The 12,181-nt window shown below is 33.3% G+C and overlaps 1 protein-coding gene and 2 pseudogenes across 3 annotated transcripts in view; 1 reads left to right on the top strand and 2 right to left on the bottom strand.

Moving 5' to 3' along the window:
• The window catches only part of ADGRB3 (adhesion G protein-coupled receptor B3), a 653,858-nt gene that overhangs the window by 575,211 nt on the left and 66,466 nt on the right, over positions 1-12,181 (bottom strand). The gene's annotated exons all lie outside the window — the stretch shown is intronic.
• Positions 3,958-4,073, top strand: LOC118604669 (annotated as a pseudogene).
• LOC118605450 lies at positions 10,982-11,100 on the bottom strand (annotated as a pseudogene).

Genomic DNA, 12,181 nt, shown 5'->3' with positions numbered 1-12,181 from the left:
AAGAAAAATATAATCTAGGCTGAGTTATCTTTATATCTGTCTCCTTCCCTCCCTCTCCCTCCCTTTCTTCGTTTCTATCTTTCTCTCTCTAATGGTCAAAGGAGACCTAGAAGTCAAAGGTGCCTATGGCCAAGAAAGTTATAATTTAACCCTGGCTCAAGGACAAAAAGAGTTTGTAATGTGAAAATCTCATGGATCTCAAGTATCAAAGGTACTATTTGCCCAGAAAATCTCCAGATATTCTTTGTCTTTTTGGCCCTTGCTCAATCACTAAGGCTGCCAGGGCTTTTGTCTGTGCTTTTTGGGACTTGACTGTTTTTTCTGGCTCTGCACAGCCTTCCTCCTGCACAGGATCTTTGCCCCTGAGGCTTTCTAACCTTCACAGTTGGATCTCCAAAGCCCATTGACTTAATTTGATTGTCCTACCCTGTATCAGCACTGTACCTTTGGCCATCTTTCTTGAAGCCATGAGCAAGCTTATTCTTTAAGTGGGGTGGGGGTGGGGGTCAGAAAAACCAAATTTCAACCCTGCTACTACTAGGGTTTTCCTAAAAATAATTCATCCAATTTTATTCTTTTATTTAACAGTTAATGTGATTATAATGACTTGATGAATTTATTTGAATAAGAACAAAGATATTTATAACTATAATAAGTTACTTCATCTCACTTAAATGAAATTATATATTAATTTTTAGCCCATTTGATTGGATTATGTTCATTTAACATGTAAACTGGAAACAGCTAGGTAAAAATAAACTCATTTGTTTTTTTCACTGAGTATGATTTTTTACAATAATAAATTGTATATATTTGAAATATTTTTTCTTCCAAATACACTCATACATAAACACACAGATATACATAAATGATTTTTCAGTCATGCATCACAAAACAACTTTTTGGTCTGCAATGGACCACACACACAATGGTGATCCCACAAGATTATAACAGAGCTGAAAAATTCCTATTGCCTAATGACAGCATAGCTGTAGAAATGTCAAGCACAACCCATTACTTACTTTTGTGGCAGGGGTGGTTGAAACAAACTTACACACACACAGCCAGCCACATAAAAGTATAACACATATAATTATGTACAGTACATAATACTTGATAATGATGATAAACATTTATGTTACTGGTTGATGTACTTACTGTATTATACTTTTTATTATTTTTATTCTACTTATAAAAAAGTTTGCATGTAAAACAATATGTTGTATTAAGCTAAGAGCAGCGTCACACATCTCGTGTTTACTGAATCTCTCGATTGCACAATTTTCTCTTGTATTTGACTCAATCTTATGATGTCTTATAAATTTAGAGTAGCCAAAGTGTACACTGTTTATAAAGTCTATGGTGGTGCACAGTAATGTCCTAGCCTTCATTCACTCACCACTTACTCACTGACACCCAGAGCAACTTCCAGCCCTATAAGCTCCATTCATGCTAAGTGACCTATACAGGTGTACCATTTTTTAATCTTTTATACCATATTTTTACTGTACCTTTTCTATGTTTAGATATGCTGATACACAAATATCATTGTGTTACAAATATTTACACTATTCCATACAGTATACTGCACGGGCTTGTGGCCTAGGAGCAATAGGCTATATACTGTATCCAGCCTAGGTATGTAGTAGGTTATACCATCTAGGTTTGTGTTAAGTTCAGTCTATGATGTTCATACAGTGCGGTCACACTAACAAGAATCTGAGTCAGTTTCCTGCTTTTAGTAATTTTCTACACACTGAGGTCCACCTTGCTTCTTGGCTATAAATTGCAACTTCTCAATGCTGTACACAGAATTGAGCCCACTTCTATTCTGAGGTCCTTCTTACTCTGTTGCAATAGTTCCTAAATAAAATCTGTTTTTGCTGCTTTAACTCTTACTGTCCAGCTCTGTTTTTCTTTAACACTAGTCCTAGAATGTTTCTTACCTCAGGCTGCTCAACTTGATCCTGTCCACACCTCTAAATAGTCCCTTCATTAAACTCTTATCTGCTTCCTGAAGGGCCACTGACTGATAAAGACACATCTAGAATAATTAACCTAGACTGACTTCACCATGACTCTTAATAAACACACACATTGTGAAAAATATAAAGTAGGGAGGGACCCTGAAATTAGTTTGCTGCCTTTCATTACCACTGAAATAAATGCTGATTTGCATTTGCATGACCTTAGAGAGGGAGGCTTTAGTGAGTAAGTTAACTATGCCAATTCACTGAGCAATTACTCAGGGGTGGGTGTGGGGCACTAGCAGGGATGAATAAACTTTAGGCAAAACAGTCCCTGCTGCATTTAAGCTTAGAGTCTTAGAATCTAGTGGAGATAATATGCAAGTAACATTGTAGTAGGTGCTACAGGGTGCTATATTTGGGTGAAAAAAAAATAAGACATCTGAGCCAGTCTTCAGGTACAGGGAAGAGAACCAAGAGGAAGTGACAACAAAGCTGGTATCAAAGAGTGAAGAGTAGTTGAACAAGTAAAAGGGAAGTAAAACATTACAGATAAAGTGAATAATAATCAAGGGAGCTGTGATCTGTTCCAGAGGTCACTTAGCAAAAACGTTGCATTCTTTTGTATGGAAACTATTACTAAATGCACTTGTGATCTTAAAAAACATTTTTCCAATGTTATGCTAACTAAATTTATATTAATTATAGTTGTAAGTACATTTAAAAATACATTAAGTTTATGATAGTGTTAAATTATTAAGCAAATGTTATATATTTCAAGAACTTTTTAAAAATTTTTTCACTTGAATTTGCAACAAAATTATACCTCATATAATAGGATTTTATTTTTTAATAAAATTTTCAATTTTCACTTTTAGTAACAGCCCTTAGTCATAAAGCAAGGTTTTCATATGGCAAAAATACTTAGCAACCATTTATCAAATCAAAGCATAATTACACATACTTGTGGACTCCCAATTAAACTGGACATTTTGATTTTTTGTTTAGAGCAGACCTGTACACTCATCTTCTCTATTTAGAATGCTCTTGAAGTGAAATAATTTGGTTCTCCTGAATTCTGTCAGGAAGCAAAATTGTCAGATCATTATAATATGAGACTACAAACTGCGACCTCAATAGACTTGTAATCTAAAAATTATTGATAGAGTACTTTCTAAAAACAGTGAAAGCTTTAAAGTAGGTGAATTCAAATTTAGAGCTGTTAAAAATAGCTGCTTCCTGGAGCATGGTGTTCTCTTAACTTTTAACGATCTCTTGAAAGCTCACTTGAGAATGATAATCAGGTTGGCATTATTCTCTAATTGCCCCAAATCTAAAAACAGAGCAAAGCTTTTACAACAACAAAGATATGTAATATGTGAATTTAATAACTTTGATGCTCCAATAATGCCCTGTTTACCTCAATATTCCAGGGAGTCTCATATTTTGTAAAGAATTTGGAATGCCTTTAATTAAATACAGACATGCAGAAAACAGTATGGAGGGTCCTCAAAAAATTAAAAATAGAACTACCACAGGATCCAATTCAGCAATCCCATTTCTGGATGTATATCCAAAGGAAATGAAAGAATTCTCGAGGAGATCTATGCACTCCCATGTGTATTTCAGCATTATTCATGGATCGCCAAAATATGGAAACAACCTAATTGTCGGTCTATGGACGAATGGGTACAGAAGATGTGATATATAGTATATAGATACACACACACAATGGAATACTATTCAGCCATGAGAAAAAAAAGAAAGTCCTGTCATTTGCAACAACATGAATAAACCCTGAGGACCTTATGCTAAGTAAGATCAGAATGTCAGAAAAATAAAGACAAACACTGTGTGATACTCCTTATATGTGAAATCTATAAAAAAAAAAAAAAAAAGGACATGGTTCCATAGTGTAGAGAGAGATTAGTATGTCTGCTTTACTTGCAGAAGGTTCTGGGTTCACACACCAGTGGAGCCATGGTGTGTGGCCTAAGGCCATTCCACCCTGAACAAGCCTGATGTCTGATCTCGGAAGCTAAGCAGGGTTGGGCCTAGTTAGTACTTGGATGGGAGACCACCTAGGAAGACCAGGTGCTGTAGGCATAAACAAAAATAATAAATAATAAATTAATTTAAAAAAATTCAAATTTAAAAAATAGAGCATGGAATGGTGGTTAGCAGGGGCTGAGGTGTGTGAGAATGGGACATATGTTGTTTAAGGGTACATACTTGCAATTAGTAGATAAAAAAGAAAATAAGTCCTGGAGCTCTGATACAGTAATTAAAGACAACAAAACTCTATATTATAAACATTAACTTGCTAAGTGATTATATCTTAAGTTTTCCCATCACTAGAAAAAAATGATAATTATATGACACCATGGAGGTATTACTTAGTCCTACAATAGCAATCGCATTGATATATAATTTATCAATGTTTTACGTCTTAAACTTACATGATATTATATGTCAATTATATCTCGATTTTAAAAAAGTAAATGCAGAGCTTCAAAATAATTTACATTTAAAATGTTGAAATGCTACTCAATGATAAAATATAAATAATCATTTAGGTTATCAATGTATATTAAAGACTTATAAATTGACAAAAGCCACTTGTAAGCTTCATCTGAAGGCCTCCTCTAAATGAAGTATATCAAGGGCAACATACTAATCTCAATGAATGAGACTCCCTGTATTTAATATTTTAAATATTTTGTAAAAATATCAATTAAACTTTTAAAACAGGAAAGGTCTCCAATTATAGCCATAATTTATTTTAGGCAATTAGTGAAGTGAATGATAATTCTTTATATTATGTGTCTGAATCTGGCCTGTATGACTATAATATGATGCTCCCAAAATTTTGAAGTTATAGTACTTGGGGGACTCACAAAATAGTAGTTAATAAGAGAGACTATTTAAATTATTTAAGCTTGCTTTTCTTGGTAAGTTTTACCAAATCAAGAAAAGAAACAATATTGATTATGAACTGTAAATCATTGATCCTGGGTGTCAAAAAGAAAAAAAAAAAATTGTTTTTGAATCTACAATATTTGATTATTTTCCAAAATTTTATTTGGAAAATTTTCAAGCATACAGAAGAGTTAAAAGCATCCTATGGTAAACAGCTATACACCCACTACCTTGAATCTACTATTACTAGATTTTTTAAAATTAATTTTACTAGATTTATTTTATTAATATCTATTATTAATCCTTTAAGCAAACCATCGAGTCCATATTATTTTGATGCACTTAAACTGACAACACTGAATTATAAATATAATTGTTTATTACATTTATTTAATTTTTAAAATTATTTTTTATATCCTTATGGCTATCAAATAGCATTGTCAACAATATTGCTAAAATCTCAATCTTAAAAACATTTTTAAAAATCATAGATATATCTTCAATACTCCATGAAACAATGGCCAAGAATGACACAAATGGTAAGTTCTAAGGACATATAAAGATGTCCAGAAAATAAAAGCAAATCCTACATATTTTGTATTTCAGTCATATGCATTAGCTGGAGTCCAATTAGGAAAACGAAAACCATACTGAGTGGTTTCAAAGGACCAAAATATTACCATGAGATATTTATTATTTTATCTTGGCTGATTATAGATTCATTCAGTTTTAGTTGCATTCTTATTAATTGGACTGAAATATTAAGAGGTGCTAACATTTGGAAGGAAGGGGTTCATTGGTGTGGTTTTTTTTTTTGGCAGCAGATCCTTTCTTAGCTGGCTCCTGTTCTACTCTGGGGGTGGGGGGGGGGGGGCGCAAAAGGACTGACCTCTGCAGGCTGCCTCTCTGAAACTTAATTAGAAATTTTAAAATAATCTGATGACTTGAATAAAGACTACATTAAAAATTAAATTTTTCAGATTTTAAGGCAATTTATCAAACCTGCCAAATCAGAATCAATTGCCCTTAATCTATATTGCTCTCTCTAGTTTGGAAAAAATTAACACAGACTGAACATCATTTCTGTGTTTATGGACATCTTCTCCATCTTTAATGAGTGACTGGGACAATGGAAAAATGTGAAAATGGAGGATTTTCCTAGTGCCATGTGTCTGTGGCATTTGATTTGGGGAACTTCTGATTTCCTTTTCTGAGGCAGAATAACAATAATAACAGCCAATTTAAATGGCTTTCAAAGCACAGGAGAAAAATGAACCCATTGTTTTGCAAGCTGTCAATCAAGAACCCTGAACTAAAATGTGGTAAAAATGAGCTCATTAAATAAAAGAACCAAGTTTACAAGAACATGTGTTAATTTGAGATGAGGCAGAGATGTAATCATAGCCACAAACACCTTGCAAATACAAAACTCTTTTGTCCGTCTGGTTATTTTATAAATATTCAGACACTATTATCGGGATAGGGAATAAGTTTCATCTTATGTGCCAGTTCTGATCAATCGGTAGTGACAGCCTGGAGTGCTTTATTATGACTGTGGGTCCTTATTTGGGCCAGGTGGGGAAGAATGCACAAGTGATGATTAATGGCTGCTGTTGGAAAAGGTGGAGGGAACTAGTAGAGATTCATGTTTGTCAGCCTTGGCACAAGCATTAGTCTAAAATCACTTTATAGTCGCTGGCTGTGAAATATTCAGGTAATAAAATCTATTTCTTGGTTTTAAAATTGTACCTTTTTCAACACTGAAAGATTTACTCAGAGGCCATTTACTTGCTGACCAAAAAACAATGAGTTTCATAATGGCAAGTTTCATTGGTTATTTAAATCATTTTGGAAAGTTTTGTATGCTTCTTCAGTACAATATCAGAGATATCAATTAGGATATCTATCCCTTTCATGGACTCTATAGAATTTCTGGACTAACTCTAAAAATGTTACAATTAATTTAGTCTAGTTACAACAGAGGGGAAAAAAATCAATTCCATGATAACTAATAATTGATTTGTAAAAGGGGTTTCTATTTGTTTTTCTTATGCTGAACCTGTTTAGATGTTGGTGGATGGGGGAAAAATACACTTAAAATATAAGTTAACACCGAATACAGTTTTATATTGGTTTTAATGGTAGGAGTTAGAGGAGAAAAAATTACACCAGCTCTCTTTTATACTTTCCTATGACTGGAAAATGCTAAATTGAATCCAGCTCACTTAGTGTAGATTTTCTCTTTAACCTCTTCTTATATTAACTAATAAGTGGAAAAAAAAATTGTTTTGAAAATAAAATAGATCTACCTGAGGAAAAGAAAAAATATGTATTGTTTGCCTTTAAGGATTATATTTGGTGGTATTTATGAGATGCCTACTTGAAAATTTACAGTGGGTACAACTATTTTTGTATTTTAAACTTTTACCTTGCCTCCATGATAAAGTACACATTCAGAATCACACTTTCTCCCTGCTTCCTGACCCACCACCTATACATGCTTTTGCATTACTTGTATTAATATCGGATTCTATATTAAGGTGGAGATCATACTTTGTTCATTTACTTTTTAATTATCCCTTTATCTCCTCTAGCCCCTGGTCTACTTGTGTATGTGTGCATTTGTGTGTTTTACAGATTTCATAATCATGGCTAGTGAACATCTTCACTATTAAGTGACAAAGGAACAATCTGAGTCATAGGGATGAGTGGAGATGCCTTTGAAAACAAGACGCACAACACCTATATATATAAATGTTGAAGACTGTCCTCTGCTGGATCCTTAACTCCATATCCATCTGGAGAGGCGGACAAAGGTGTCTCCTATTTGTCTATGCCTCCACAGCTGGAAAGACTGCTTAAAGCTGGGCACAGGGCTGGAGTTTCTAGGACTGCTGATCATGACGAAGCATCCTATGGCATGCTGCCCTGCTCCACCGCTCTGGGGGGTGCTATGCAATCATCTTCTTTCCCTCTCCTACTTTTTCACTCTAACACACAGCTCTAGGGGTTTGTATTTTCTTTGTGATTGTGCCCAAGCTAAAAGGTCTGAATTGGCCTCTCCAAATGAAAGATGCCGATTTAATTCAAAGGAACCTGTGGGATATTAAAAGAGACTGTCTGAACGGAAACAAATGTGATCTATCTACCACTACCAGCTACTGCAAACAATATATTTAGTTTCTCCTAAATTTATCCCAAAATATTAAAGCTCTTATCAGCCAAACTATGAAGGTTTATCCCCTTCTGCAATATTTAAAATAAATCACTACATCCAAAGAATATATACTTGATTTTATAAAAGTTTTTAAAATACTGATCTCTGAAAATTTCTAGGAACAAATTAGTTGGACTGACCCTTTAGAATTATGTACCTCATTTACCTGGCTTTTCTTCTCTCTAGTAGTAATTTACACGAATTACCAATCTAATAATATTTATTAGCCTAAAGTTTGAAAAATGTGAAGTGTTCAAAGAAAAAGTTCCTCCAGTTGTTAAACAGGAAAGCTTAAGTCTACTCATATTATATGACTCGACTTCTCAGGATTTGTGGTTCCAAATATGCAGCATGTACAGAAATATTTTTTATTATAAATAAGTGCTTTTTAAAAATATATTCTTTATATTCATTTTATTAATTTTTTTCTGGGGGGGAAAAAAAACTACAAAAAAATTAGAGACTTTTTTGTTGAACTAAAAAGAGTGGCTAGCCAGATAGGCATCAGAATCACCTGCGAAGCTTTGCATAAATAAGTGCCCAGAGGTACCTAATTCGAGATTCTGACTGAGCAGGCCTGGTGTTATCTCTGCCATTTATCTTTGTCTTTCTTTTGTTTTACTTAAAAGTCACAAAAGGGTTTGCATCATCTCCTCTATGGACCTTTCCCAAACCCGTAAGTAGGAATAAATACTTATCCTATTTGCTTTCCTAGCATCCTCTCTTTTTAATGTATTTTCATCCCATTATGAAAACCATGTTTCTCTATATATTTTAATGTCCCTGTGCCCATCACTAATACTCAAAAAAATTGATGCTTTACATGGTAAGACAGTCAATAATGTCAGCTGAAATAAACAAAAAGATTTTAAAAACAATGAAATGAAAAATGATCTAAAATGATTAAATAAACTAACAAAATAGAACAATTAATATACAATCTCACCCATTGAGGTTTTCTATTGAGAAAAACTCATTTCAGTTCTTCATGATATAATTTATCTCTTTACTTTTTAGTCTTTCCTCATTAGTTCTTATACTTTGTGTTATACTCTTTCACACTCTTAAATTATTACTGTCTCATTTAAACTTTTTTTAAATTTGCTATTCTTTGTTTTTTTGACCTTTTTCAGCTTTGCTCGCTGCTAATCAAATGAAAAGTATTCAAAACTGTTCTAAATTGGAAGACAATTCTGTATAATTAAAATATAATTAGTAGTGCATTGGTTAGTTACAAATCCAACACAAATGGCATTCATTATATAACAGATAATATTTTGTGTTTAGTTATCTATATCAACATATATCTATATCCATATCTATCTGATGCTATATATCTATTTGATCCTTATAATAACCCTAAAGAATAGGTATTATTAATCTAATTTTACAGATGAAGAAACTCAAGTTTATATGATAAATAATCTGTGCAACATTATTTGACTATTAATCGGTGGCACAAGAATTCAACCTCAAGTTCCTCTAACTGCAAATTTTATGGACTTTGAAAATATCCAGTAGTAAAGAACTAGTCATGTGTCTGGGGATCAGGGCAATTTGGAAAATGCTGAAAGACGTCTGTTTTTCCAAATGTTAAAGATTAAATGACAGGTAGCAAGCAATGGCATAGGCCACTAGTAGAATAGGTAATAGTACTGTCCAGCTTTTTCTCACTGAAGACAAGGAAGTTAGAAGATGGTGGAATCCTTGCTTTCTTAACAGTGATCGCTACTATGCTGAAACAAATAGCTACTAGATCATTCCGTTAGAATGATTGAAATTATTAATAAAATAACCAGTACACATCTATTAGAATGACCAGAATCTGGAACACTGACAACCCCTAATGATGATGAGGATGTGGAGCAACAGGAGCTCTCATTCATTGTCAGTGGAAATGCAAAATGGTACTGCCACTTTGGAAGACAGTTTGGTGGTTTCTTTCAAAACTAAATGTACTCTTACCATACAATCCAATAACTGCTCTTTTTGGTATTTACCCAAAGGAATTCAAAACACGTCCACACAAAAACCTGAACATGATGTTTCATAGCAGCTTTGTTCATAATTACCAAAACTTGGAAGTAATCAAGACGTCCTTCAACAGATGGATGAATGGGTAAAGTACAGAACATCTAGACAATGGACTGTTATTCAGTACTAAAAGGAAATGAGCTACCATGCCATGAAAAGACATGGAGGAAACAAATTCATACTATGTGAAAGAAGCCAATCTGACAAGGCTACATACTATATGATTCTAACTATATGGCATTATGGAAAAGAAAAAAATATTGAGATGGTAAAAAGAGCAGTGGTTGCCGGGACTGGTAGGGGAAGAGATGAATGGATAGAACACAGAAGATTTTCAGGGCAGCGAAAATATTCTCTTTGATACATAATGACAGATACATGTCATTATACACTTGTCTAAACCCACAATGTATACAACACAAAGAGTGAACTGTAATGTAAACTATGGACTTTAGATATTATAAAGTATAAATAAATATAGGTAAATCGATTATAACAAATGCACCACTCTGGTGGGGGATGCTGATATTGGGGGAGACTATGCATATGTGGGGCAGTAGGTAAATAGAAAACTTTTGTAGTGCCCTCTCAATTTTATTGTAAACCTAAAACAGCTCTAAAAAAAAAAATCTTAACAAAAAGCCCAGTATAGGTCAATAAAGAATGTTATTATTAAGGACTTGGCCTCCAAAAACAAAGATAAAAGAGAGAAAAGAGAAAACCAGCACATATAAGCTGTTTTTGTTTTTTGTTTTTTTGTTTTTTAAGCAAGGCAACCTTTGCTTGTCCTCACAGACTGCATGGACCTTGTCATCTTACAATCCTTTATTTTTTTTATTTTTCACTCCTACAGCACCTGGTCTTCCTAGGTGGTCTCCCATCCAAGTACTAACCAGGCCCAACCCTGCTTAGCTTCCAAGAACAAACGAGATTGGGCTTGTTCAGGGTGGCATGGCCATAGACTGAGCATTTTGTGTGTTTTTAAAAGAACAAATAATGTAAATGAACAAGAGTTTACATGTCAAAGAGAAAATGTCAGCCATCTTCCATTTAAGACTAATATAAGCAACTGAACCAAAAAGATGATAAAAAGTAGATATATATATATATAATTTTCTAACTTTAAAAATATTAGAATCCTATTTTTAATAAGTCCATTCTGAAATGAACCATAAAGCAACTAGTTAAAAAAAAATAAAATAGTAATTTTATGAAATTTAACTTGTCGACATAAACATAAAAATGGCATCCCACCTAAAAAGAATGGTGTAATTTTTAGATAGAAATGTTGAGAGCTGTATTTTTTAACACAAAATCATCGTTGAACATTTTGATCTCAAGGTTCGATCCATCCTACACTCAGTTCCTCAAAGAGTATTTGCATAGGATTCTTCATGGTCATCTAAGGTCTTTTTATTATTCTTCCACTGGCCTGACTGAAAAGCATAGGTGATAATTATCCAAGAGTGAGAAGTAGCATACTACAAGAGATTTACACAATGAAATAATTTTATGGGAGAATAAAAGGTCCTTTAATCAAAACAATCTGGGGCTTTCCAGACTTTCTTTAAAACAAATGCACAAGCAAAGGTAACTACAATTTGGCTAAATTTGTTTCATATTGATCTTCTACAGTGTACAGATAAATGGCTAATTTTCTTGACTAAGGGATCGATACACTTTAAGATCTCTAAAACAGTTCAACGTTCATCTATTTGGAGGCCCACTGCAAAATGCCCTTTAATTACTTACAATTATTAGGACGAAAATTACATAAGTGTTTATGGCTCAGAATTTTTATAACATGAAGCATTTTACTTTTCTTACTGTATTGCTATTCTTTTGTTTTCCCTCTGTAATTTTAAATGTGAAAGAAAGCAGATTTCAATGCTTTAAACACCAAATTAACTTCCAAGGGAATAATCATTCCATATGTAAACAGTATTTTAAGTGATATCGAAGTTAATATACTCTAAAAATATTTTCAAGAGATTTTGCATAGTTATTTCAAATGTTAGAAAATGTTATCCCATTTTAAGTTTCC

The sequence above is a fragment of the Rousettus aegyptiacus genome, unplaced genomic scaffold (assembly GCF_014176215.1).
Source record: "Rousettus aegyptiacus isolate mRouAeg1 unplaced genomic scaffold, mRouAeg1.p scaffold_m13_p_1, whole genome shotgun sequence".
In the NCBI taxonomy this organism is placed as follows: Eukaryota; Metazoa; Chordata; class Mammalia; order Chiroptera; family Pteropodidae; genus Rousettus; species Rousettus aegyptiacus.
Note: the sequence above shows the minus strand (reverse complement) of the source record. Positions and strands in the feature narration are given on the sequence as shown.